At 35.4% G+C, this 25,469-nt stretch overlaps 1 protein-coding gene across 11 annotated transcripts in view; it reads left to right on the top strand.

Annotated features, from left to right (window-relative positions):
• ELF2 (E74 like ETS transcription factor 2) overlaps nt 1–25,469 on the top strand; it is a 94,768-nt gene that overhangs the window by 42,403 nt on the left and 26,896 nt on the right. The window lies entirely within an intron of this gene.

The following is a 25,469-nucleotide window of genomic DNA, read 5'->3' as shown; positions in this document are numbered from 1 at the left end:
TATGCAATCCTTGGAAACCTTTTCATTTTTGCCATTGACCATAAAGAGAATAGAGTATTTCACCAGAAAGATGGTATGACTGTTGTGTAATAATAAACGTTAAAATTTATCTTTAGCTCTTAATGGAGAAAAAAATCCTTATACTTGGCTTGCAATTCTCATAAACTTTCTTACATATTTAGATAAATTTCTACAAATGTAGTTACGTCTCATGATTAACATTTTTGAATATTCTGTTGAGGCCCACTAGCACCCCTCAGACCACTAGCTCCTTCTAGCTTAAGGCTGTTCTTCCTCCAGTTTTATTTCTTACTGAGCCGAAGGATTAAAAGTTACCTTGCTCTTCAGAGCAGTGATGGCAACAAGGCCAGCAAACTCCACTTGAAGTGATAATTCCTTCTCTCAAAATAGGTAGTTCACTTCATACAGGCTTCGTGACCTTGGACTGAAGTGGTACTTGATTTACACAGTAGATAATGCAAGTGGCAGGAAGATACATGTGTGGTTTTTTGAGGGTTTTGGAGAGTTTTCCAGTCTGAAGCGAGACGCATGGGGGCAGAGATGAATTTTCTTCTTGAGAAAAAGAATAGGAAGAACAGCAGGATGATAGTTTGAAGTAGATATTGTAACTGATTTTATTACAGGAGCATAACTAAGCAGAAAACTAATGGCACAAGAAAAAAAGTATGATAGCTTAAGTTGAATGGAAAAAAACAAAAAAAAGAACCTGTTTGAAATTCCTGGAAATTGTTTTGATCAAAAAAATAAGGAAGACACACTATCTGCTAACTAATTTGGATGTAAATTTAAAAAATAAAAAATAAAATTAAAAAAATAAGGAAGACTATGATTTTGGTAGCAAATCGGAAACTTTGTAAAATATGAAAACTACAGTGCCAAATTTGCATAAGTAGAAAATTATGGATATTTATCACATTAAAATACCACAGCAGGTCAGCCAGATCTTATTGGTTGTATAATTGATGATTGCTGCTTCATTAATTTCAATTACTCAGGTAAAAACAATTCCAAATAGGAAGTGGATATAATCTGTTCAAGGGATTTTATTTTCTTAGTCATCTTAAACTCTGAGGGTGATGATAATCATTTATAGGGCAGAGATATGAACGATCGTGATATTGGAAAAGGGAATATACATAGTCTGGGTAAAAGAACATTTATTTTTGTGATATTTTGAAAGCAGTTTTTGACTAGCTGATAATATTTTTTAGATTTTTTTTCTTCAACATGAAAAGGAAGTATTAGTAAATAACTTGTATTATCCTAAAATAGTCTAAAAGTACCAGAGAAATTCATCTTAAACATTTTTAATTCTATTCTGGTTCATGTTTCTGTTTTATTTTAAATCTATGCTTGCTCTATTACTTCAAAAAATAAAGAATAGTATCATATAGCTATTTTTGTCTCTCACAGAATAACACAGTAAAACTTAGAATTCATTTATAACTCTTTTAAAGGCAATGCCAAATTGAGACTGAAAACTGCTGGCTCATACATCTTATACATCTATAATTAGAACAATTTAAAACACTCCAATTTATTCATCATAAGGCATGCAGAACTTGAAACTACAACATACTAAGTTATTTGAAAATACTATGGCTCATGGGTTTTTAATGTAACTTTATAAGAATTGTTAATATATATACATTAGTTTAGAATCAGCTAATCCAAACCTAATTTTGTTTTTATTTAAGGAATAAAACACATTGTTAAAAAGATTTTATTTTTAAGTAATCCCTACACCCAACATGGGGCTTGAACTTAAAACCCTGAGATCAAGAGTCCCATGCTTTACCTACTGAGCCAGCCAGGTGCCCCAATAAAGAATAAAATGCATTTTTTTAAGTTTATTTATTTATTTTGAGAGAGAGAGAAAGAGAGCAGGGGAGGGGCCGAGAGAGAGGAAGAGAGAGAAAGAGAAAGAGACAGAGTCCCAAGCAGGCTCCTCACTGTGAGCACAGAGCCTGACGTTAACCAAGAGATCGTGTGTGACCTGAGCCAAAATCAAGAGTCGGACGCTTAATTGACTGAGCCACCCAGGTGCCCCAAGAATAAAATGCATTTTTAAACAAGTAAAAATATGAATAAATTTTAATTCTTCTGATACCTAGAACATATACAGATAAATAAAGTTGTTATGACTTATCCTAATGTATGTTTCCTTTTAGGTAGTGGATTAAGATCAGGTTCATTTTGTAGTGCTATAAATTTTTAACTTAAATTCCAGAAATGTGTAGGTTTTGGAGAAGAAGTTGGGAAAAAAGGGAAAGGAATATTTATAAGATGTCTACAGAGGTTTTCATTTGGTGAATTGGTGGAAATGAGATCTGTATAGAATAAGATTTCCTTTTGTACATCTAGGAAATACTTTCTGGAATGCTCCTATGTTATAACTTAGGTTATATTCATAATTCATAATTCAATATTCATATATTCATATTCATATATTCATAATTCAATATTCATAATTATTCATATTTATTGACCTGATATAGCAATTCTCTGCATGTGTACATTAAAGTTTTTCTTTTATTGCTATATAACCATATGTATATGTTTATACCAGAAACCATGTTCATGATGAAATCTAGGCAGGAGTACTAAAATTATATAGTGAAGTACAGTTAGCCATCTTAATTATTTTGTGTATAAAATGATTTCTCATTTTGTTAGTAGTAACCATAGGCTATTTTGCTCCACCTTTTTATAGACAAAAAAATTCTACATTTCTCTCACAGAGCTTATGTGCAATAGTAATCCTCTCTTAAATTTTATAGGAAAAGCCAAATATATGTTTTGAGACTTTAAAAATAGGCATATTCATCTAAACCTATAAATTGCCTTTTGATGATAACTGGAGATCAGTAATCATAAGGAGTCTTTGGGGAATAGTAATGAAGTATGAGTGCCGTCTTGAGTCTGGCAGGCTGGAAATACCCTTGCCAGTGGCTGCAGACTCCACTCCACTCCAGTTCTGGGGGCCTGCTAGGTAGACTGATGTGGCACATTGGGGATGGAGAGGGGTCTCTGGGATTCCCTACTGAGATTTGAGGTAGATAAATAGATAGGTAGATAGAGAACACATGAATTTTAAAAGGTTATTACAGATTACCATTTAAAAAGTAACAAGTTTATACCAATACAATCAATAGCAGATAAGTTTTGATAGAAATCTTTTAAGGCTCGGCTGAGAAGATTGAACTGTTTAGGATCTGCTTCTTCATCTTGCACCTTAACTCTATTTATCCTCTTAACCTTCCACTTTAATTTATGAGAATATATTACAGATACTTTGCATTTCTTACATGCAAAGGTACTGCTTTCAACATGTTTCTTTCCCTCAAGGGGTTAATCATTTAGTTTTAACATATATAATATATACTGTATTGGAAATGTAAAGCAGTATAGAATCAATTGGGTGCTGCTTACAAGTTCAAAGAGATTTTCAGAAGAACGTTCAATTTACAGGATTAGGGAATGTTTAGAGAAAGTAAAGAAGGAGGACAGATGGTAGGATTTGGATGGGCAGATAGGAGGTAAGTGAAAGACGCTGTAGACTGAGGACAATATAATTAATAATGGGTAGAATATTGAAGTTCAAGGCATGTTTAGAAGATATTGTGAGTAAACGAGACCTTGACAGGAGGTCCCATTAAGAGTTGTGACTATATTATGATTTGAACCCGAGAGTGAGTGATAAGGCTTGTAAGAAGCAGAAAAATTTGGAAGGTTTTGAGTAGAAAGTACTATGTAATTAGTATCTCAGGATCTGATGTTTGTAGAGGAAGGGATGAGGCAGGCAGACTCGTTGTTGTGGTTATGAGTTAAGGGTTGACTTGAGAACTATTAAAACAAGGTAGAAGCAACAGGAACAGAAGGGGCTTATGTAAGCAATACTACTATGCAAGATCTAACAATACTTGACATGGCAAATTAGGGGGAGAGGCATAGTTAGGGAAGATATTACTCGGTTTTTTTGACCCTAACTTGATGGCCGTAATATACAAGAATTCGAAGAAGGCAAGACTGTTTTGGGAAACAGGTAAGTTTGGTAGTAGGTGTGTTGATTTTGAGTTGAAGCAGAGCAGATCTGAAGAGAAATATTTGGGTATTTAAAGATGTACAAATGTGTAGTCAGGGTCCCACTGCAAAAGTGATGGCATATTCAAATTAGGATAATTTTTAGAATGTTTTAATAAATGGCTAGTTACAAATGTGTGGGCAAGCATAGGGTGCCCATAAGAAATAGGGCAGTAGTCCAGAGGTGGCAGCAGCAGAGCTCCTTCTGTCCTTTGGCCTGAGGCCCAAAGGGAGGGCATGGTTACTGGAACCCAGAAGAAGAGAGCCCTGGAAAGAGGGTCACCTTGGGAGAATCTGGGACCTTTGGTCAAAGGATGCAGCTGGCTTGAGGGTGATGCTACAGGGAAGGAGCCAGGGAATAAGGACCCTGATTTTGTTCTCCTTCTTCCCTCTAATTCCCTGCCAAGGCTCTCCACTGATCAAATGCAATCTAAAGCTATGGGAGTCCTGTTGAAGTCAGCCTTCTGGGACAGAGAGCAGCATTAAGAAGGGTGGAGAATAGACCTGGAGGGGCAAAGGGAACATATCTAGTACAGTTGAAGCTTATAAAAGAAAGATCAAGGAGAGACTGATTTGGGAATCATCATCATCGATGCCATGGAAACATATGGAATCTCCAGAAGGAAAGGTGTTTGAGAGATTTCTCTAAGGGAGAAGGTATTTATATTCTGTGTTTGTCTTCCTGTGATCAAGAACAAAGGACACAGAATTAAAGAATTGACCTTAGGGAATGTTTACATTAAAAAAACTTTTTTTCTAATGTTTATTCATTTTCGAGAGATGGAGAGAGACAGAGCATGAGTGGGGGAGGGACAGAGAGAGAGGGAGACACAGAATTAGAAGCAGGCTCCAGGCTGGGAGCTGTCAGCACAGAGCCTTCGGGGCTCGAAACCATGGACCGTGAGATCATGACCTGAGTTGAAGTCGGATGCTCAACTGACTGAGCAACTCAGGTGCCCCCAGGGAATGTTTACATTTTGAGAAACCTGAAGAAGAGCCAAGAGTAATCAATTAATGATAGAAAATCCTATTCCTGAAATTAATATTTTTTTTCTTCTAGCCTTTTAAGTAGTTCTCTTTAGTAGAAAAAGGAAGAATATTGATTGGGTTAGTTAGTCTTGGTTTCAGACTTCTAATTTATCACTTACTTATCAGTATTTAACTTTTTGGGGGCCTGTTTCACTGTCATGAAATAGTAATGTGAGGACTACATAAAATAAATATATAAAACACAGTGCTTGTGATGTAGTAAGTGCTCCGTAAGTATCCCTTTAACTTCATTAGGTCCTTTCCCGTGCCTTCAAATATATAGAAGGTCTTTTATACATTAAAACAACATTTGTTTACTTTTCCATTGTGTTTTTCTCTTTCCTTTCACTTCACTTTTTGTAAAAAAACAAGTGCTCTATACCTTCAGTGTGTACTTTTTCCTTGTCATTCCTTCCTTAGCTTACTGTGCTTTGGCACCTACCTTTATCATTCTCCAGAAGCTCTTTGTTTATCAGATTTCAAAAGACACTTCTCTGCGAAATTCAGTGACCCACAGAATCATCCAGAAGTAGGTCCTTCCTGTTCTGTCCTTCTTATCTACTGAAACATTATACTCTAGCTGTTTTCCTTATTGCCCCTTGCATGGACTGTTTATGCTTCTGAACTTTTGCTCAAATACATTTTTCTATCAACCTGTGTTCAGGTATTATCCATTTTTTTAAGGCCCAGCTACACGAAACTTTCCTCAGTGATTCTGGCCTGCATTAAATGCTCCCTTTCCTGATCTTCTGTTAGACCATCTGGACTTAGGCACTTGATCATTGCTTTCTTATACTGTTCTTGTGTGTATACATATTCCTTTTGTTTTCAAAGTAAACATTAGAAGTCCCTTGAAGACATACTTTTTTATTTTGTTGAATACAGTGTACAATATAGTATTTAACACATAACTGTTAGGAAATACAGATTGAAACAAATTGAGTTTTGACTTAGTATTGCAGTATAATCAAGAACCATCTATGTAAAATCTTAAATATATTTTCTTTTTTTGGTACCGAATTAAATGTTGAATACCTTAGGGTTATTTAAAATATAAAAAGGTAGTCATCCAAAAACATAAATATGGCTATCCAAAATATATCAAAGCCCATAATGTCATACTAGATTAACTTCATCTTAAAATCACAGTAGGTTTTATGTGATTACACCTAAATTTGATTTTTTTTTACAATAAAATCAATACATTCCCATTGGAGAAATTGGGAAGTATTGCAAAGAGAAACAGTGAAAATCACTCATAATCTTACCAGCAAGGGAATAGTAACTATTGCTTTTTATATATCCTGCTGGCCTTGTTTAAATGTTATGTAATACAAGTGGATTTATTAATCTTTACTAACAAACTGGCTGAAAGCAGTCTGGTAGCTTCTTACTTCTCTCTTCTGATCATTGGGAGCAGGACTTTGGTTTTTAACTAGGTATCAAAACATAAAAATTTTGTGTTAATAAAGAAATGATTAGGAAAAATTAGAAAACTTAGGCATCTACATTTATGAACAAAATTGTGTTTAGGGGTTAGTTGAAAAGATAGACGAATGATCAGAATTTTTACATAACTCAACAAGAAAGCGCTGCTTTTTAAAAAAATACATGGAAGTTTAGCTTTTTTAAATGCAGTTTAAAAAAAGAAATGAGATTTCTGTCTTGAAAAATAAGTTCAGGAGCCAAATTTCTTTTCTTGAAAAGTCTCAAGACTAGGTTGACTTCATGATGAGCTGTGATAACTTTTGTATTTGTTATACCATCAGAAATCCTCCCTGTGGCACAAAAGGACTCTTTTAATTAGAAAATATTGTTGCCACAGGGAGGTAGAAGATCGACATGAAAAACTGGGGATCTGAAAAGGAGCCCCTATCCTAGGATTACCTGAAGGTGAAACAGATTGAGCCAGAAGGAAGACAATGCTGGTAGGTTGGTTTTTCATTTACTAAGAATGTTTACAATTTTCCATTTAATTACAATTATTTCAATATACCTATACCATATTTTTGTTTCAAGAGTGACAATGATTTCTCCTTAAGGAGGGAGAAATAATGTAACAGTATCTTTCCTCCTAAACAATTTGTTACCTGTGCTAACCCCTGCCATGTTCCTAATATTTGTTTCTTTTTATAGATTAAGCTCTAGGGCTGTTTCATGCCTCCACTTACTTAGATGCTACTACTGATCAACATCTTCCAGTCCTTTTTTCTGCATTTCTGTTATTTCTGTTGCTTCTAATCTAGACTTTTCCTATATTTTTTTAAAGAAGTGTTTTCTTCCAGTTATCCATTTTGTTGAGTTTAGCCTAGTCACTAGTTTTCTAAAAAGGTAAAATGTGAATCTGAAGTTCCTTTCGTTTTTATTCTAGAACTGTTTGATTATAATTGTACTGTGATTTGGATCAGTTAGAAAGCATTATTAGAGAAAAGTTTTTAATATTTTAGTAAGTATATTTCATTTAGCCTAAGATGCCATCTATTGTAAGAAACATTTTTAGATCACTAAAAGAAAAAAACGCTGCCAATTATAAATTTTAGGATACCATTAATTGTAAGATACATCCTAGTTTCAGAGATGTTAAAATGTGAAAAAGCGTACATCTTAGAATTAATGAAATATGGTATCATGCAATTATTAATCTTCCTGAAATTCCCATTTACTGGGCATTGGACATTAAAATATCAGGTTTTTAAAAACTGGAGGTGAGTTGTGGTTGTGGAAGTCCCTAAATGTGTTGAGTAAGGTCTCTAAGTAGAGGGTGTTTAAGTGGAAAATCATTTAACTGTATTGTTTAAAAGTATACAAAGTAGCTAGAAGGTATTAAATTATGAAGAGTATAGAAGATGAAAAGTTTTAATATGACACATTTACTTAAATCAATAAATAGAGTTTTATCATAATTGTTACTTTATAATTGGACTTTATGATCCAAAAGGAAAATGAAGTGAAGCTTCTGCTTTCTAAACTGTTATTTTATTTTTTTAATGTTTATTTTATTTTCGCGCGCGCGCGCGAGAGAGAGAGAGAGAGAGAGAGAGAGAGAGAGTGTCCACATAGGGGAGGGGCAGAGTGAGAGAGGGAGACACAGAATCCGAAGCAGGCTCCAGGCTCTGAGCTGTCAGCACAGAGCCCAATGTGGGGCTCGAACCCACGTACCATGAGATCATGACTGGAGCCAAAGTTGGTTGCTTAACGACTGAGCCACCCAGGTGTCCCTTTAAGGGCTCTTTAAAATATCTGCCAATTTTTAGTTCGCTCGAATGTATGTTTTACAGATTATTACGTGAAGGAAAAAATAGTGGCCAAAAGTAAAGAACTACCCTGTCAGTTAATAAAGGAGAAATGAAAAGGAATGATTTTAAATGGTATTTGTATGCTGTAAGAAACATTTTATATAAACAGAAAGAGAAGTATATCTAGAAAGTAGATCATTAAAGGATGTTTACTTTTGGAAACTAGTAGCATTCATTCCTTTGCACTCAAACTTTTTACGTTTTAATTTTTAATTTTCAAACTTTTATTATTTTTTTATAAGTTTTTAAATGTTTATTTATTTTGAGAAAGAGCAGAGGAGGGGCAGACAGTGAGAGAGAGAATCTTAAGCAGGCTCTGCACTATCAGCATGGACATGACCACGAGGTCATGACCTAAGCTGAAATCCAGAGTTGGATGCACTTAACCGACTGAACCGTCCAGGTGCCTCCAAATTTTTAATTTTTTAAAGCACTAGTTAACTTTCAATTTTGCTATATAACAATGTGTCTGAGTAATAAATTTTTTAATTTTTATTTTGTAATAGTTTTTTATTTTTTTATGTTAGCAAGAGAGAAGGAGAACATGAGCAGGGGAGAGGGGCAGAGAGAGAGAGAATCTTAAGCAAGCCACATACTCAGTGCAGAGCCTGATGTGGGACTCGATCTCACCATCATGGGATCATGACCTGAGCCAAAATCAAGAGTCAGATGCTCAAAAGAACTGAGCCACTCAGGCACCCCAGTAATAAATTTTAGACTGAGGAGAGGGCTAAATTTGGATTGTATAGAATTTTAAATGAGTGAGGCACCTGGGTGGCTCAGTTGGTTAAGTGTCCAATTTCAGCTCAGGTCATGATCTCACAGCTTGTGAGTTCGAGCCCTGTGTCGGGCGCTGTGCTGACAGCTCAGAGCCTGGAGCCTGCTTAGGATTCTGTCTTTCTCCCCTCCCGCACTCATGTTCTGTCTCTCTGTTCTCAAAAACAAACAAAAAAAAACATTAAAAAAAAAAAAAGAATTTTAAATGAGTAGCACACAAGGTTATAAATGTTGCCAAGTAGGGATAGCTGAAGGTTCTTAACTGTAGGAATGCTTTAAAACATCTCTGGGTAAATTCATCCTCTACCAGCTCTTCCTAAGGGCTGATGCATGTTGGGCTCAGAGCCGAGTATCTTGTGGTAAACAAGACCTTGTCTTTGCTCTCACCATGCTTTCAGCTTTGTGGGCAATGAACAGTTAAACATATTATTATAACTAACTGTGATGGCTGTTATGATAGGATTAATGAAAAGTTTAGGGAGTATACAGCTAGGGAATGCCTAGGAGGACAGAGAATGCCTCCCTGAGAAGTGACATCTGAACAGATTTGAAGGGTTTGAAGTAATTAGCCAGGCAGAGAATAGCGTGGTTGAAAGTCTGGGAGGAAGGAGAACATAGCCTATTTGAGTTGCAGAAGGGAATTCAGTATGGCTAGAATATGGATTATGAAAGGGAAAGGGAATTAAAATGAAGCTAATGAGGTAAAAAAATCTTATTGCTGAGGACTTTGTAAAGACTGTATCTTGTAAGGCTGAGGACTTTGTAAGATTTGTATCTGTTTGTTGGGCCTTACCTAAAGCCCAATAGGAAGCCTTTTAAGACTTTTTTAAAAAGTATGTTTTTTTATACAAATTTAGTTGTTTCCCAAACAGTACTGTAAATGAGAAGTAAAACAAGACAATCAAAGCATTACCGAAAATGACGAAAATGACGTCTGAACTCCGTAGCTTCTCATTCGGAGCTCCCTAATAGTTAGCTATTTTTATTCACCTGCCACTAAATTGTCTGCCTCTGTAGATTTGAGCTTTAGGTGTGCTCATCGCCTATACTAAGCTAAAAATTACAGAGATTAAAGTAGTTGCACATCTAGCCTTTCTTTTTGGAATTCAAAGCTGGGTGCTTTGGTACAATGCTGTTTCAGGAGGAGGAATCATTGTCCCTTGTGCATCCTCCATGACCATTTGTAAACTGGGAAAGAGACCCATGAGTTTTCTCAGGTTCATGAAGGCGCCCATCATTTAAAGGAGGTCAAGAACATTTTCAACGCAACTATTAACTTTTGTAGAGTTGTTTCATCTTGTTGTGTCATGTACCTCTTTGATCACATGGTAAATTCAGCCTGTGGACCTTCTCACGGAACAACTTTTTAAAATATATAAAATACAATAACTAGGATTACAAAGGAAACAAATATATTGAAATATAGCTTTTGAACTATTTTTAATTGTGATATATTAATGCATATGGTTCTTTAATAATGAATCATAAAATGAGATCTCGTGGCAGATCTAATTTATGTCGATAGATAGTTATGACCATAAATTACATTTTGAGATATCTGTAACAACTATAATATGAAAATATTTATGATATCTATTGGCCATGAAGTCACAAAACTGCCCAAACTATTGTGATTTGTGCCATTATTTAAAATTAAAATGCTTAATTTCAGTTAAAATCTAAAAAACAGTTTTTCTAGGTTTCATCCATATATTATTATTTTAGCTGTCATCTACCTTTTTCTCATCCTTTCTTGCCTATATTCTGCCCTACTGCTATTCTCTTTTTCCTAACAAGTCATAGTGGGGATCTGGAAGCCATTTTATTATTTTTTTTAATATTTTTTGTAAATTTTTTTAATGTTTATTTATTTTTGAGAGAGAGAGAGAAGGAGAACGGGGGAGGGACAGAGAAAGAGGGAGACACAGAATTAAGATCAGGCTCCAGGCTCTGAGACGTCAGCACAGAGCCCAACGCAGGGGTCAAACTCACGAACCATGAGATCATGAGCTGAGTTGAAGTCGGACACTTAATCGACTGGGCTACCCAGGCACCCCTGAAAGCCATTGAATACACTTTTATGATCCCTGCTAAGAAAAAAAAAAAGCCTCTCAACTATGTAGTGGTTGATTGATTGACCTAATTTAACTTATTCTAAAACATTCTAATATTTGAGCATTTAGTATATTTCTTTAAAGGCTCATTTAATATTTTATGACCTATTTGTCAGTTTGAGATCCATCTATTTCCGTGACAAAAATTTCTGTGGCCAGTGGTTCTCAAACTTGACCATACATCAGAATCATCTGAAGCACTTGTTAAAATACAGATTGCTAGGCCCACCTCCAGAATTTCTGATTCAGTGGATCAGGGATGGGACTTGAGAATTTGCATGTTTCACAAGTTCGCAGGTGATGCTGATGCTGATGCTGTTGGCCCAGGGATCATACTTTGAGAACCATTATCTAAACTATTGGGAATGACAGCACTGAAAGAGAGCTTCTGCCATTGTGAAAACCCAGTTAATACAGTAGCTTCTTACCATGTTGTGTTATTTCCATCACAGAAGATTGATATTGGGGGTGAAAAGATACCACAATTCTTTCAAGTCTATATGAGATGATGTAATGAATTACTATTAATTAATTCATCAATAAATATTCATGGAGCATCTACCATATGCCAGGTACTATTTTAGGCATGGGCTAGCCGGGTAGACAAGACAGGCAATGTATCTACATTCCTAGTGCTTAGAATTTAGTGAAGAAAGCATGTAAGTTTGCCGTACTGTAAAATTGTTTTGTCACAAATCAGATTATACAAATTAACATCTCCCAAACTGGTTTTTTGTAGATTTAATATTTGCAATTAAGCTAAGATCATTTCTTTTCAAGCATTTGAAGCAGCAGATAAATTCTCCCTCTTCTACCTTCATGTGACAGTTATTAAATACAGATGAGATACTGGTAAACTTAACATTTATCATGCACAGAGTACCTATTATATACAAACAACATCATGGCTCCTAGGGAGTAAGTGATTCAAAGTCGAAAAAGACATGGTGCCTGGCCTTAAGGAAGCTTACCACCTAAATTGAGGAAAACTAGCATTCAAGGAAATAATACCGTGGTGTAGGTACAGTTGCGGAAAGGTGAGGAAGCACAAAGAATTGCCAAGTATGGTAGCTAATCTAAAAGTTCCAGATTGCATTATAGCTATATGGTGGTTCATTTTAAATTTCATCATAAAGGCATAGCTGACAGTTAAGGCCTCTGGCTTTAGGGGCAGAGGAGCAGGTCAAATGGAATTAAGCATTCCTAAATCTCACCATTTTAATTTTTTTATGTGTGGAAATAGTACAACAAAACACGAGTGACTTCTTTTTTCCCATTTTTATTTTTCCCATTTTTATTTTTCCCATTCATAAATCAGGGGACATTGAAAGAACCCAGCCTGTTTGCTTAGCTACAATTTAGGAATGGGATTAGGAAATGGGATGGTACTAATTGTTATTTAAAAAAATTTTGTATGTTTCTATAATTTTTTTCATCAATATACCAGGGAAGAAAGAATGTAGCCCATTTCCTCTCTTTTGCTTAGGCATTATTAAGATGTAATGCCAGTTTTTATGAGATAACCCATATTCTCCTAATTTAAGGTCGGTGTTTGATCATAACCGGATGTTTGATTTCTTTTCACTTTGTAAATCAGTCAAAATACATATCCTACTTGAATGAACAGTTAAATTTTAAAATTTAACTGAAAATATTTTTCATATGTTTTATATTAGGTGGATGGTGATCATAGGTAGTTATTCTCCAGGATAACTTATTTATTATTTTCTTCTTCTTATTTATTTAAGAATATATTCAAACAAAACAAATTACTTGTTAGAACTTGGGAGAGATTTTCTTAAAACTAGACGACCTTGCAAAAGATCACTCTAGGAAGTTTTACATCAAAAAGGAAAGAGTTATAGCTCTAATTTAGTTAGTGAAAAGGTACTTCTTACACATGATGTTTGACAAGACTTTTAGGAAAACCAGAATTCTTTTGCTTCTTCTATATTACCTTTTTTTTTTTACAACTTAATTCTCAGAAAATAGATAGAATAATAAGTTAGAATGAAAAAATTCTTTTCAAAGGAAACCAAGAATTCGTCTAAGAGGAAAAAGAAATGGAAAGGTGCTGATTTCTTCCTGAGACATTTGCTTGCTTCTTTTTTTTAAATTTTTTAATGTTTATTTATTTTTAAGACAGAGAGAGAGCGTGAGTGAGGTAGGGGCAGAGAGAGAGAGAGAGAGAGAGGAAGACACAGAATCTGAAGCAGGCTCCAGGCTCTGAGCTGTCAGCCCAGAGCCTGATATGGGGCTCAAACCCACAAACCGTGAAATCATGACCTGAGCCGAAGTTGGACGCTTAACCAACAGCCACCCAGGCGCCCCCAGGCTGAATTCTTATACTTCCTAAAGGAAGTAAAAGAGCATGAGGACCTGAGACCATTTGTGGAGTTATCTGAGATGGCCTGTTATACACAGAGCATATTTGTGTGTGTGTGTGTGTGTGTGTGTGTGTGTGTGTGTGTGTGTGGCTTGAATAAGAAATTAGATATGGCCCTAACTGTAAAGGATGTTGCTTTTTATTGGGGAAAATATATAAGAAAACAACTCTTTAGGAGTGCCTGGGTGGCTTAGTCAGCTAAGCGGCCGCCTTTGGCTCAGGTCATGATCTCATGGTCTATGAGTTTGAGCCTTGTGTCAGGCTCTGTGCTGACAGCTCAGAGCCTGGAGCCTGCTTCTGTTTCTGTGTCTCCCTCTCTCTCTGCCCCTCCCCCACTCACACTCTGTCTCTGTTTCTGTCTCTGTCTCTGTTTCTGTCTCTGTCTTTCTTTCAAAAATAAACATTTAAAAAAAAAAAAAGAAAAGAAAACTCTTTATAACCGAAGGTTCAAAGAAAATCTGTGTTGTAAGAATGAGAGAGAGAGCTATTATTTATTTTGATGGAAAGTTCATATTTTAGCTGAGCCTGGGAGAATAAAATTTCATTTGAGAAATGTTAAAGAAAAAAAATCAATGATACTTGTTAAAGCACCATAAGGAAGACTTTATTCAAGAGGGGGGTACTATTATGATAAGGATAGAGACCACTGTTACATGATTTTGCAGTGAGGGAGAGAGAGAGTGGGCTCAACTCTGAATACAGCGTAAGCAAGTGGTAATTTATGGCCAAGGAGCAGAGTCATTGGATGGAAAATTTCTAAGAGAAAGCATCAGGAATGGAGGGGTGGGGGTTCTGGTTAAACAGATTCTTGCTAAAGACAGGCCAGGATGATCACACATTACCTGGGGATTTGGGAAGGATGAGGAACCCGATTAGATATGGAGAGTAATCAGATATGGAGGATGGGGGATTCTAAACAGACTAGCTAAACTGACTTAGAGTTCTTGTTAGAATGGGATTTTACAAGGAAGTACACAGATAGGCCTAGGAGAAGGTTCGGGAGCCTGACTAAAGAAAGTTTGGTAGACAAAGAATCTTTGTTCAGCAGCAAAAGATTTTCTGGTTGAGAAGTCATCATTTATACCTTCTTCTACCTTACCTCCTAGCCCAAAACCAGATCATGTCAGTTTTCAATTTTGCCTCCAAAATATATCTTGAATCTACCAGTTTCTTTCCATCGTCATTGCTCCTAGCCTAGACTAATCTGTAGTTATTTTATGTGAGTTATGACCATGGCCATTGGCCTTCTAACTGGTGTTCTTATTTTCACTCTTGGCCCTTCTCCCTTTTACTCCAAAGAATCCATTCTTTATATAGTAACCAAAGTGATTTAAAATATATATTTATAAATTTAATCATTACATTCCCTTCCCTAAAACCTTGTAGTGGGTTCTAATTGCACTTAGGATAATATTCATAATTTTTAACATGGCCTTCAAGACACTGAATATTTTGTCTCCTCTCATCCATCTAGAAACAATAACAACAATAAGAGCAACAAAAACAAAACTGTAACATTTAAAATGTATTTACCATATTGCCAGGAATAGTTCTTAGGTCTTTACATATTAATATATTTAATACTTTCAACAACCCTAGGCTGAATAACTTTTCCAAGGTTGGACAGCTATTTAAGTGGTGGAGCAAGGATTTAAATTCAGATTGTAAGCCCAAGCTCTGAAGCATTTATACTCTGATGAATTACATACATCCCCCTCCCCCCATTCGCACACTGTTGTCTTTTATATATATACACACATATATACACTGTTGTCTTTTTGCATTTCCATTAATCTAAAATTTACCTTCACATGGTACTCACATACACCATTTGCTTTCTGGGACAGAGTGCTTTCCATTTTTCAGTTTCTTACTCCTGGTCATCCTTTAGATCTCAGTTTATTTTTTTTTTATTTAAAAAAAAAATTTTTTTTAACGTTTTTATTTATTTTTGAGACAGAGAGAGACAGAGCACGAAGGGGGAGGGGCAGAGAGAGAAGGAGACACAGAATTGGAAGCAGGCTCCAGGCTCTGAGCCATCAGCCCAGAGCCCGACGCGGGTCTCGAACTCACGGACCGCGAGATCGTGACCTGAGCTGAAGTCGGACGCTTAACCGACTGCGCCACCCAGGCGCCCCTAGATCTCAGTTTAAATGTCACTTTCTAAGAGAAATAGTGCGTTTAGCTGATAAAAAGTCAATCTCCATTAGGACTGTTCTGTTATTTTTGTCATAGCCCCCCATTTTTCTTTTTTGGTTAGCACCTACAACTTTGATACAGTAAACTCCCACAATGTGAGGGTAAATAATTCCCAAAACCTCAAATTGCATGGAACATGGCATTATTGTGAGTTTAATAAAATGGCCCGAGACAAGCTGTGTGGAGAAAGACGTGTGTGAAAGGGGTTCCAGGACTCAGACTATGGCATCCAGATCAGTCTAAGGTCCGGCTGTGGTTTGGTGCCACCTGGTGGGTAGTTGTGTACTCCAGTGACGGTTGTTTGAGGGTAGAGTGGAAGATGGGAGCCAATTACCATGTATTCATTATTCAGTACATTACCATGTATTCATGTATTCATTAAGTTCTGTTCTATTTATATTTACTTGTTTAATGTTTCCACATGATGCTTCATAAAACCAGAGGGCTTATCCTTTGTGTTTACTGGTATTGCTCAGAGCTAGGCACCAAATAGGTTTTCAATAAATTATTTATTGATGGGTGAGTGAATGAGAAGACATCATGAACCAGAACAATGCCAGGAATTTTGGATTTTATTTAGATTAGGCTTTGTAGTGGCATATGGTAGAGAGAGATAAGGCTAGAAAGATAGAGTGGAACCAGATTATGGTAGCCCTTGAATAAAATAGTTAGGAACTGGGTGAAACGTGAGCTGGAGAAATTGAGAAGTGAAAAGAAGGACATTTATTTTAAGCAACTAGAACATACTGAAATAATAGAAATAGAAGGTATAGCTTCCAGAATACTAAGTCGGGGGTAGGAAATAAACTAAACGTGATGAAATCTAACAAAAGGCAACAAAGGAGAAAAAATGGAAATACAAATAATAAATCAAGATAGTAGAAGTAAGTCCAAAACATCAGAAATCATATTAAAATAACCTGTTGTGATCTTAACATGAGCCTGTGTTATTTTTAACAGATAACACAAAACAAAATGATGTAAATAATATAAAAAGGATAGAAAGAAAATATTTACCTGAAAAATGCTAACCAAAGGAAGCTGGTATAATAAAATAGAATTTAGGGTGAAAATTTTTAATTGCTATGGAGACTCTTCAGACTGCTAAAAGGAACAATCCAGAAAATATAATCATCATAAACCTATGTGCATCTAACAACATAGCTTTGAAATATCATTTAAAGCAAAATCTTTCAGAATTGCAAGGAGATGTAGACATTCCTACAAAACAATGGGACTTCAGTACACCTCAGCCAAAATTGCAAAATCAAGCAGATACAAAATTAAAAATGGGATCAAAGATTTGAACCATAGGACTTACAGACTTCATAAAGTAGAGATTTATAGAACATTTTTTAAAAAGTTTATTTACTCAGAAACTGACATGGGGCTCAGTGTCACAAACCGTGAGATCATGACCTGAGTTGAAATCAAGACTTGGGCGCTCAACCAACTGAGCCACCCAGGCGTATAGAACATTGTAGCTAACCTAATAAAATACAACCCCATACACTTTTTTCCAGATATATTTAGGTCGGTTTTTAACTGTGTACTAGGTCATAGAGGAATCTCAACGATGTCCAGAAAATCCATATCATTCAAAATTTATCATGTCATCCTAATACAAGATATATTAGAAACCAACAATGAAGTGAAAATCAAAATACTTTACACTGGCAACTAAAAACTCATTAACTGATGAAAGAGAAAATGAAAATTATAAAACATTTGCAACGAAATAACAATGAAAGCGTTGCATATAGAAATTTGAGATGTAATTTAAATAGAACTCACTGGAAAATTTAGTAGCTCTAAATGCATTTATTGGAGAATATGAAAGATTGATATAGTGAGCATTTAGATGTTAATAAAAGGCCAACAGAATAAATCAAATTAAGTAAATGAAAGGAAATGATAAAGATAAAAGTCAATATTAATGAAATAGAAAATAAAATAGATTATTGGTGAAACCATAAGTTTTAAAAAATGGATGAACCTCTGTAAAGACAGACCAAAGAAAAATGAGCACTATGAAGAAAAAAAAAATGACCAGTAGAATAGAGTTTGGAAATCATAAGAAAGTACTATGAATGACCTATTGCCAAGGATTTTGAAAACCTATGGACAATGAAAAAAATATATATATAAGTTACAATTGATTCAAGAAGAAATAGAAAACATTCAAATCAACTTTTTAAGTTCTTTAATTTTACACATGTATTCCCTCATTCAAATAAAATCCACCAGACCGAGGTCTATTACTAAAATGTCAAGGGATACATACTCCCTATTATATACAAACTATTATGGAAACAGTAAAGAGGGAAAGCTTTCCAACTCATTTATGGAGGTAGTATAACTTTACTTTAAAATTGACCCAATATAAAAAGAAGAACATTTCTTGCTGAATTTATGTATGATCATAGCTACAAATATTCTAAATAAATAATAGTAAATCTAGTGCTAATTAAAAAACACATAGTGACTAACTGCATACTAGGAAGGCAAAGGCTATTAGAAAATCTGTTGAAGCACTTTGTGGCTCAGTCAGTTAAGCGTCCAACTCTTGATTTCAGCTCAGGTCATGATCTCATGGTCCTGAGATCAAACCCCACTTGGGGCTCTGTGCTGAGTGTGGAGCCTGCTTGGGGTTCTCTCTCTCCCTTGCTGTCTGCCCCTGCCCCACTCATCCTCTCTCTCTCTCTTTCTCTCAAAATAAGTAAATAAACTTAAAAAAAATTAAGAAAAAGGAAAATCTGTTAATCTGCCATATGAATAGACTAAAAGAGAAAACCCGTACAATCATTTCAGTAGGTGTAAAAGCATTTGTTAAAATTCACCATCTTCTGAGACTTTTAATCTGGATTGGGGCTTAATGAGGTATCTATATTAAAAATTATGGCAAATACCATAATTAGTAGGGGAACAGGATGCCAGCTATCATCTCTACTAACTAACATTTTTTATGGGGGTCCTAGCAAATGTAAATAAGAAAAAGAAATAAAAAGTATGAAGATCAGAAGGGAAGAAACAAATCTGGTATTCACAAATGGTTTAATTAACACATAAAATTTAAGAAAATGCACAGATTTTAAATCTGCTTTAGAGAGTTCATCAGGGTTGCTGTATACAAGAACAATAATCAGAAAATAATAAAGATGTGGTATGCATGTGTGCATGCGTGAGCACGCACACACACACACACACACACACACACACACACAGGAATAATACTCAGCCAAAAAAACAGAATGAGATCTTGCCATTTGTAACAACATGGCTCTAGGATGAACTTAGAGGGTATAATATGGCTCTAGGATGGACCTAGAGGGTATAACATGCTAAATGAAATAAGTCAGACAGAGGAAGACAAATATCATCCGGTTCCATTTATAAATGTGTGTAACTTAAGAAAACAAATAAAAACCAGAAACAGATCTATAGATACAGAGAACAAAGTGTTGGTTGATAGAGGGGAGGGAAGGTGGGGGGATGGGCAAAATAGGTGAAGGGGATCAAGAAGTAGAGACCTCCAATTATAAAATATAAATAAGTCATGAGGCTATACATGCACATAGAATATAGTGAATAATATTGTAAAAACATTATCTGGTGATAAATGATGACCACACTTATCCTAGTAAGCACTGAGTAATATATAGAATTGTTGAATCACTGTGTTATGCACCTGAAACTGATATAACCTTGTATGTCAGCTATACTTCAATAATAAAAATTTAAAAATAAAAAAATCAAAGTGAACAAAAAGATCCCATTCATAATAGTAAAAAAACCTTAGGTATCTAGGAATAAATCTTTTTTTAAAGATGTTCATCCATTTATTTTGAGAGAGAGAGAATGTTTGTGCACACACGCAAGCCAGGGCAGAGAGAGAGAGAGGGAGGGAGGGAGAGGGAGAGAGAGGGAGAGAGAGGGAGAGAGAGGGAGAGAGAGGGAGAGAGAGAGAGAGAGAGAGAGAGAGAGAGAGAGAGAGAGAGGGAGGAGCCCAAGCAAGCTCCTTGTTCACAGCGTGGCTCAATCCCATGAACCAGGAGATCATGAGCTGAGCCAAAATCAAGAGTCAGACACTCAACTGACTGAGCCACCCAGGCACCCCTAGGGATAAATCTTAACAATAATACGCAATACTTTCATGAAAATAAGAATATAACTTTATTGAGGAGCATAAATAAATGAAGAGATATATAACTTAGGAGGAAATTCCTTTCGTCTTTAACCCACAAACACACATGGAAAGATGGACAAGGTAAAACTGTTAATTCTTCCCCAATCTATAAATTTAGCACAATTCCAGTCAAAATCTTAACAGGTATTGTTTTTGGTGGAGTTGATAAACTCTTAGATAAAGATCAAAAATAATCTAGACAATTCTGCTGAAGAGCAAAGTGTAGAGTACTTGCGCTCCTATCTTTAAGGAATGATTATATAGCCCTAGAAAAAATTTAAATGTGTTATTGGCCCACAGACAAATAGTTCATTAGGATAGAATAGAATAGAAACCCCAGAAACCGAGTAAGCATGTATTTATAAACCTGGTATATAATAGGCATAGATTTATAAATCGGTGGGAAAGGATGGGCTATCAATCAATTATATTAAGATAGTTGGCTTTTTACATAGAAAAAAAAAAGTAAGAGGGTACTTCACACCCTCGTTTTATTGTTTCAATTGATCTATTCCTTTCTATCCTTTTTATGTGTACGACAATCACATCTCCCTTCCTCATAAGCATCGACTTTAATTTGATCAAGCCATTTTTGTAACATATTGTGTATATCCTATTGTACATATTTAACATTTATATAAATGGTATTATGTATCTGTTTGCTACATTTTTTAGTAAGTACTGTTCTTAATATCCATGCATGTTGCTTTGTGTATTTGTAATATGTTGCCACACAATATTCCAGGATAGATACCCATTACATTTTACCTTTATAAGTTAACCAGTAACGGATACCTATCACTCCTTACTTGTATCAGCTATTGTTGCATAGCAAACCAACCCCAAATTTATTGGCCTGAAACAAGAACTGGTTATTGATTTTCCTGAGACTGTGGGTTAGCTATGTGGTTCTGCTGAGATGGCTGGACTTACTTACCTATTTGTGGTCATCTGTGGATCATTTGGGAGCTTACTGGTCTAGGAGGGTCTCAGCTGTTACAACTCAGCCCTCTTCTCTTTTTTCTGCTTATCTCACCTCTTTTTCTTTTCTTATAATGTCGGTAAAGAACTCTTATATGTTGAAGGGTAGTGATACTAATTGGCATCCCTGTTTTGTTCCTAATCTTGAAGGGAGTGTAGCTAAAGTTGCAATCTAAAGTATAATGTTTGTTGTAGGTTTTAGTGTATAAAGAATTCCCATCTGTGCTTTTGGTTTTATTTTTGTATTAGTTATACATAAATATGGAGTCTTATCCAATGCTTTTTCTGCATTTTTTGGCAAGTTACAATTTTTCTCCTTTAATCTTTCGATGTGGTCAGTTAATTGATGGATTCTCCATGCTCTGTTTTAAGTTTAGGACTTTTCACAAATAATATGGAGAGGAGGTTGTGGACTACATTTTAATTTCTCTACTACTTACTATTCATTTTTTCTTTATATAATTTATACAGTTTCTTTATATAATTCATCCACATTTAAGCCTAACATACAATTGTTTAGAATACTGATTTCTTATTTTCTATATCTATTGTACTTATGGTTATTTCTCCCGTTTTGTTTTATATTTGCACCTTCTTTTCTTGATGACTCTTGCTGAGGTCTATTTTATTAATCTTTTCAAAACCATCTTTTGGTTTTGTGAATCTTTTCTGTTTTTTAAAATTATTGTTCTCTATTTCATTTTTACTACTCTTTTTTATGTCTTTCCTTCTGTTTCTTTGGTTTTGTTCTGTTGACTTTTCCATCTTTATGAGTTGAATGCTTAGCTTATTTTTAAACCTTTTCATCTCCTGACCTCTGAAGTACTGTTTTAGCTATGCCACACCTAGTTTGACACGTTATATTTTAATTGTAATTCATTTCTAAATATTTCTTAATTTCTTTATGATTTCCTTTTTATTCCAGGGACTATTTAACATACATTAAAACACATATTAATTTTACTACATCAAAATGTAAAGTTTTTGTAGGACAAAGGATACTATAGACCAACCAAATTAAAAGTCAGACAGCAGGTTGGCAGAAGATATTTGCAACACATATCTGAATTATTATCTATGATATGTTGACATTCTATACCTCAGTAAGACAGAAAGTATCCTAGAAAAATGACAATGGATACGACTAGGCAATTTATAGGGGGCCAGTAAGTATATGAAAAAGTATCCCCAGTACTTATTAAGTATATGCAAATTAATACAACAATGAAAATTTTCTTGTCACCCAATAGACTTTTTAAAGTCTGATTATATCTTGTATTGACAAGAATTTGAGAAAAATGGAAACTTTTACCACATCACTGATGGGATTTTAGACTTGCATAGATACTTCGGATAGAGTAACATATAAAATTAAAAATGTACCTATTCTATTCTATAAAAATTCTATTTGTAGGTATATAAGTGAACTAACTCTAGCGTACATGTTTTTTTTTAATGTTTAGTTTTGAGAGAGAGGGAGAGAGACAGAGAGTGCAAGCCGGGGAGGGGCAGAGAGAGAGAGAGAGAGGGAGACAGAATCAGAAGCAGGCTTCAGGCTCTGAGCTGTTGGCACAGACCCTGATGCAGGGCTTGAACCCACGAACCATGAGATCATAACCTGAGCCGAAGTCGGATGTCCAACAGACTGAGCCACCCAGACACCCCTAGCATACGTGTTTAGATAAGAATTTTTTGCAGCATTGTTCATTAATGTGAAAAATGGAAATAAATTTATTTGCCTACCAGTAGATAATTTGATGAATAAAATGGGGTAAATTCATGCATTGGAATATTTTGCAGCATCTAAAAAGCATAGCAATATTTATTTATGCCGGCATGGATAGAATGTAAATCTTGAATGAAAAAAAGTAAATTTTAGAATGGTGTATATAGAATAATGTCATTTATGTACCCAAAGCATGCAAAATAATAGTATAAATTATTCTGGGACACACACACACACACACACACACACACACACAAAATGTAAAAAATAGACTAGAAGAATATACATAAAACTTAATGATAGTGGTTTCTTTGGAAATGAAATGGTGAATGAGAACTGAGAGTAGTACTGAAAGATGTTATCTTACCCTGTAATGTGTTATTTCTTAGGGGGAAAAAGCATCTTCAGGCATAAATAACAAAATGTTAACAGTTGTTGTTCTGGATGTTGGAAAGATAAATGTTTGTTACATTATGTTTTATAATTTCGCGTAGGTTTTGAATCCTTTTCAAAAATTGTATAATACACGAATACCTAAACTAGGATCATAGATGATGCAGATTTCTAGCCTGGGAAGATGGTAATGTTGTTGATAGGAGATTTGTAGATAAAAGATCTTTAGGGGTGCTTGGGTGGCTCAGTTGATTAAGTGTCCATCTGACTCTTGATTTCAGCTCAGGTCATGATCTCACAGTTTGTGAGTTCGAGCCCTGCGTCCAGCTCTGTTCTGATAGTGTGGAGGAGCCTGTTTGGGATTCTCTCTCTCCTTCTCTCTCTCTCTGCCTCCCTGCCCCACCTCTCTCAAAATAAATAAATAAATATTAAAAAAAAAAAGACCTTTAGGTACCAGTGGGTTAGCCCAATAAAGATGTTTACCATAACATTGGAAATTAGCGCCTAGAGCTAAAAAAAATAAGTCAGGCCTTGAGATACTGATTTTTGATCAGTAGAGAAATAATACTGAAAACACTAGTGTTGGATGGGTAATAACATTCTTGAGAGAGTGAAGAATGAAGAGAGAAGATGGTTAAGGATCACACTTTGGGAGGACAGCCACCTTTAAGGGTTGTGGAGAAATGGGTGAAATCAATTGAAAAGAAACAAATAGGAAAAAAAACAAAGCCAGCCAGTTAATTCTCATGAAAATCAAACGAAGGGAAGGATTTCGTTAAGGGGTGGCCAATAATGTCATTCGTTTGGAGGACTAAAAGGAGTTGGCTGGGTTTGGCAATTAAAAGCTCAGTGTTGACCTCTGAGGAATTTTTTGGTAGGTAGCACGCAGAAGCTGTATTGTGAGAGGGGAAGAAATGAGTTAATCCGAATATTCCTTTTGGAATCACTCAAGATAGAATTTAACTTAGAGTTGCAATAGATCTTAGTTAAGAACTCCGTTGTTAATTTTTTCATAAACATGCTAAATGGGAATTATGTATTAGCTCTTAGAAAGTTTCATAAGAATTGAAAAAGATTTTTCCAGAGTATTCAAGATTCTACAAATTCTTTAATGATAATAAAGAACCCAAACCCTTGAAATCAGTTGTCATAAATGTTATCTGAAATACAGAGATCGTTAACTATTTAAACTCATTTTGCAGGGTGTCATGTACATATGGGCACTTAGTAAATGCTATTTGGAAAGAGTTGTTTCTATAATATCCATTAGAAAAAAACAGCTACAATAATCAATTGACGGTCTTCTAGGAGTGGCTTCTAAGAATCCGAAGCTGTGTGTCACCCAGTGTAAACTATAGAGTGTAGAGACAGCAAGCTCAAGGAAGAGTCGGGCCCGGGAATAACTTAAGTAAATGCAGAAAACCTAAACCAAACCATCCGCCTTCAAAACGGTACATACTGAGTCCTTACTCACTGTAGGGTTTTCGTGGTCCTTAAATGCATACGGCAAGATAATTTATGATGAAATAACTGTTAGGAGTCATAGATTTCTTTGAGAGTCTAAAAATAGCCATGGCTCTTCTCCTTAGAAAAATGCACATTGTACTAACAAAATTTTGCCTTTGTGAACCCCTCATTAAAAATGTATGCTTTATGAAGGCTTTATACATACATATAAATAATTTAACTTTCCTGGGTGGTAGTTAAAAATGTAGTATATACTCACTCTTCCCTAATTTCATGTATAAGCAATTTTGTACATCATACTGTCTCTGAGGACTTCACCATTAGTGGGAGTTCTATGTGAATTAGGAAGGCTTAATTCTTTTCTTTTGTTAATATAACGTAGTGTTACCAGGTGTGATAATAGGTACCTATGATAGAAACTTGCTCAAAGTAAGTGCTAGATAATTATTTGTTGAATAAATGAATATGTGACTTTGAGTTCAAACGCCTTCATTTTAATAATACTTTATGGATGTTTATTTATTTATTTTGAGAGAGAGACAGAGTGTGAGCAGGGGAGGGGCAGAGAGAGAGGGAGACAGAGGATCTGAAGTGGACTCTGTGCTGACAGCATAGAGCCTGATGCGGGACTCCTATTCCCCAGCCAAACTGTGAGATCACAACCTTAGCTGAAGTCAGATGTTTAACCGACTGAGCTGCCCAAGGGCCTGGGTAGTTTTTAAGGTTAAGGATTGGGGAGTGGCTTATTTGCATGGTTCTAGCTCAGGGATTTTCGTGAGGCTGCAGTCCCCTGAAGGCTTGATTAGGGCTG

Source organism: Panthera uncia, chromosome B1 (assembly GCF_023721935.1).
Source record: "Panthera uncia isolate 11264 chromosome B1, Puncia_PCG_1.0, whole genome shotgun sequence".
Lineage (NCBI taxonomy): Eukaryota > Metazoa > Chordata > Mammalia > Carnivora > Felidae > Panthera > Panthera uncia.
Note: the sequence above shows the minus strand (reverse complement) of the source record. Positions and strands in the feature narration are given on the sequence as shown.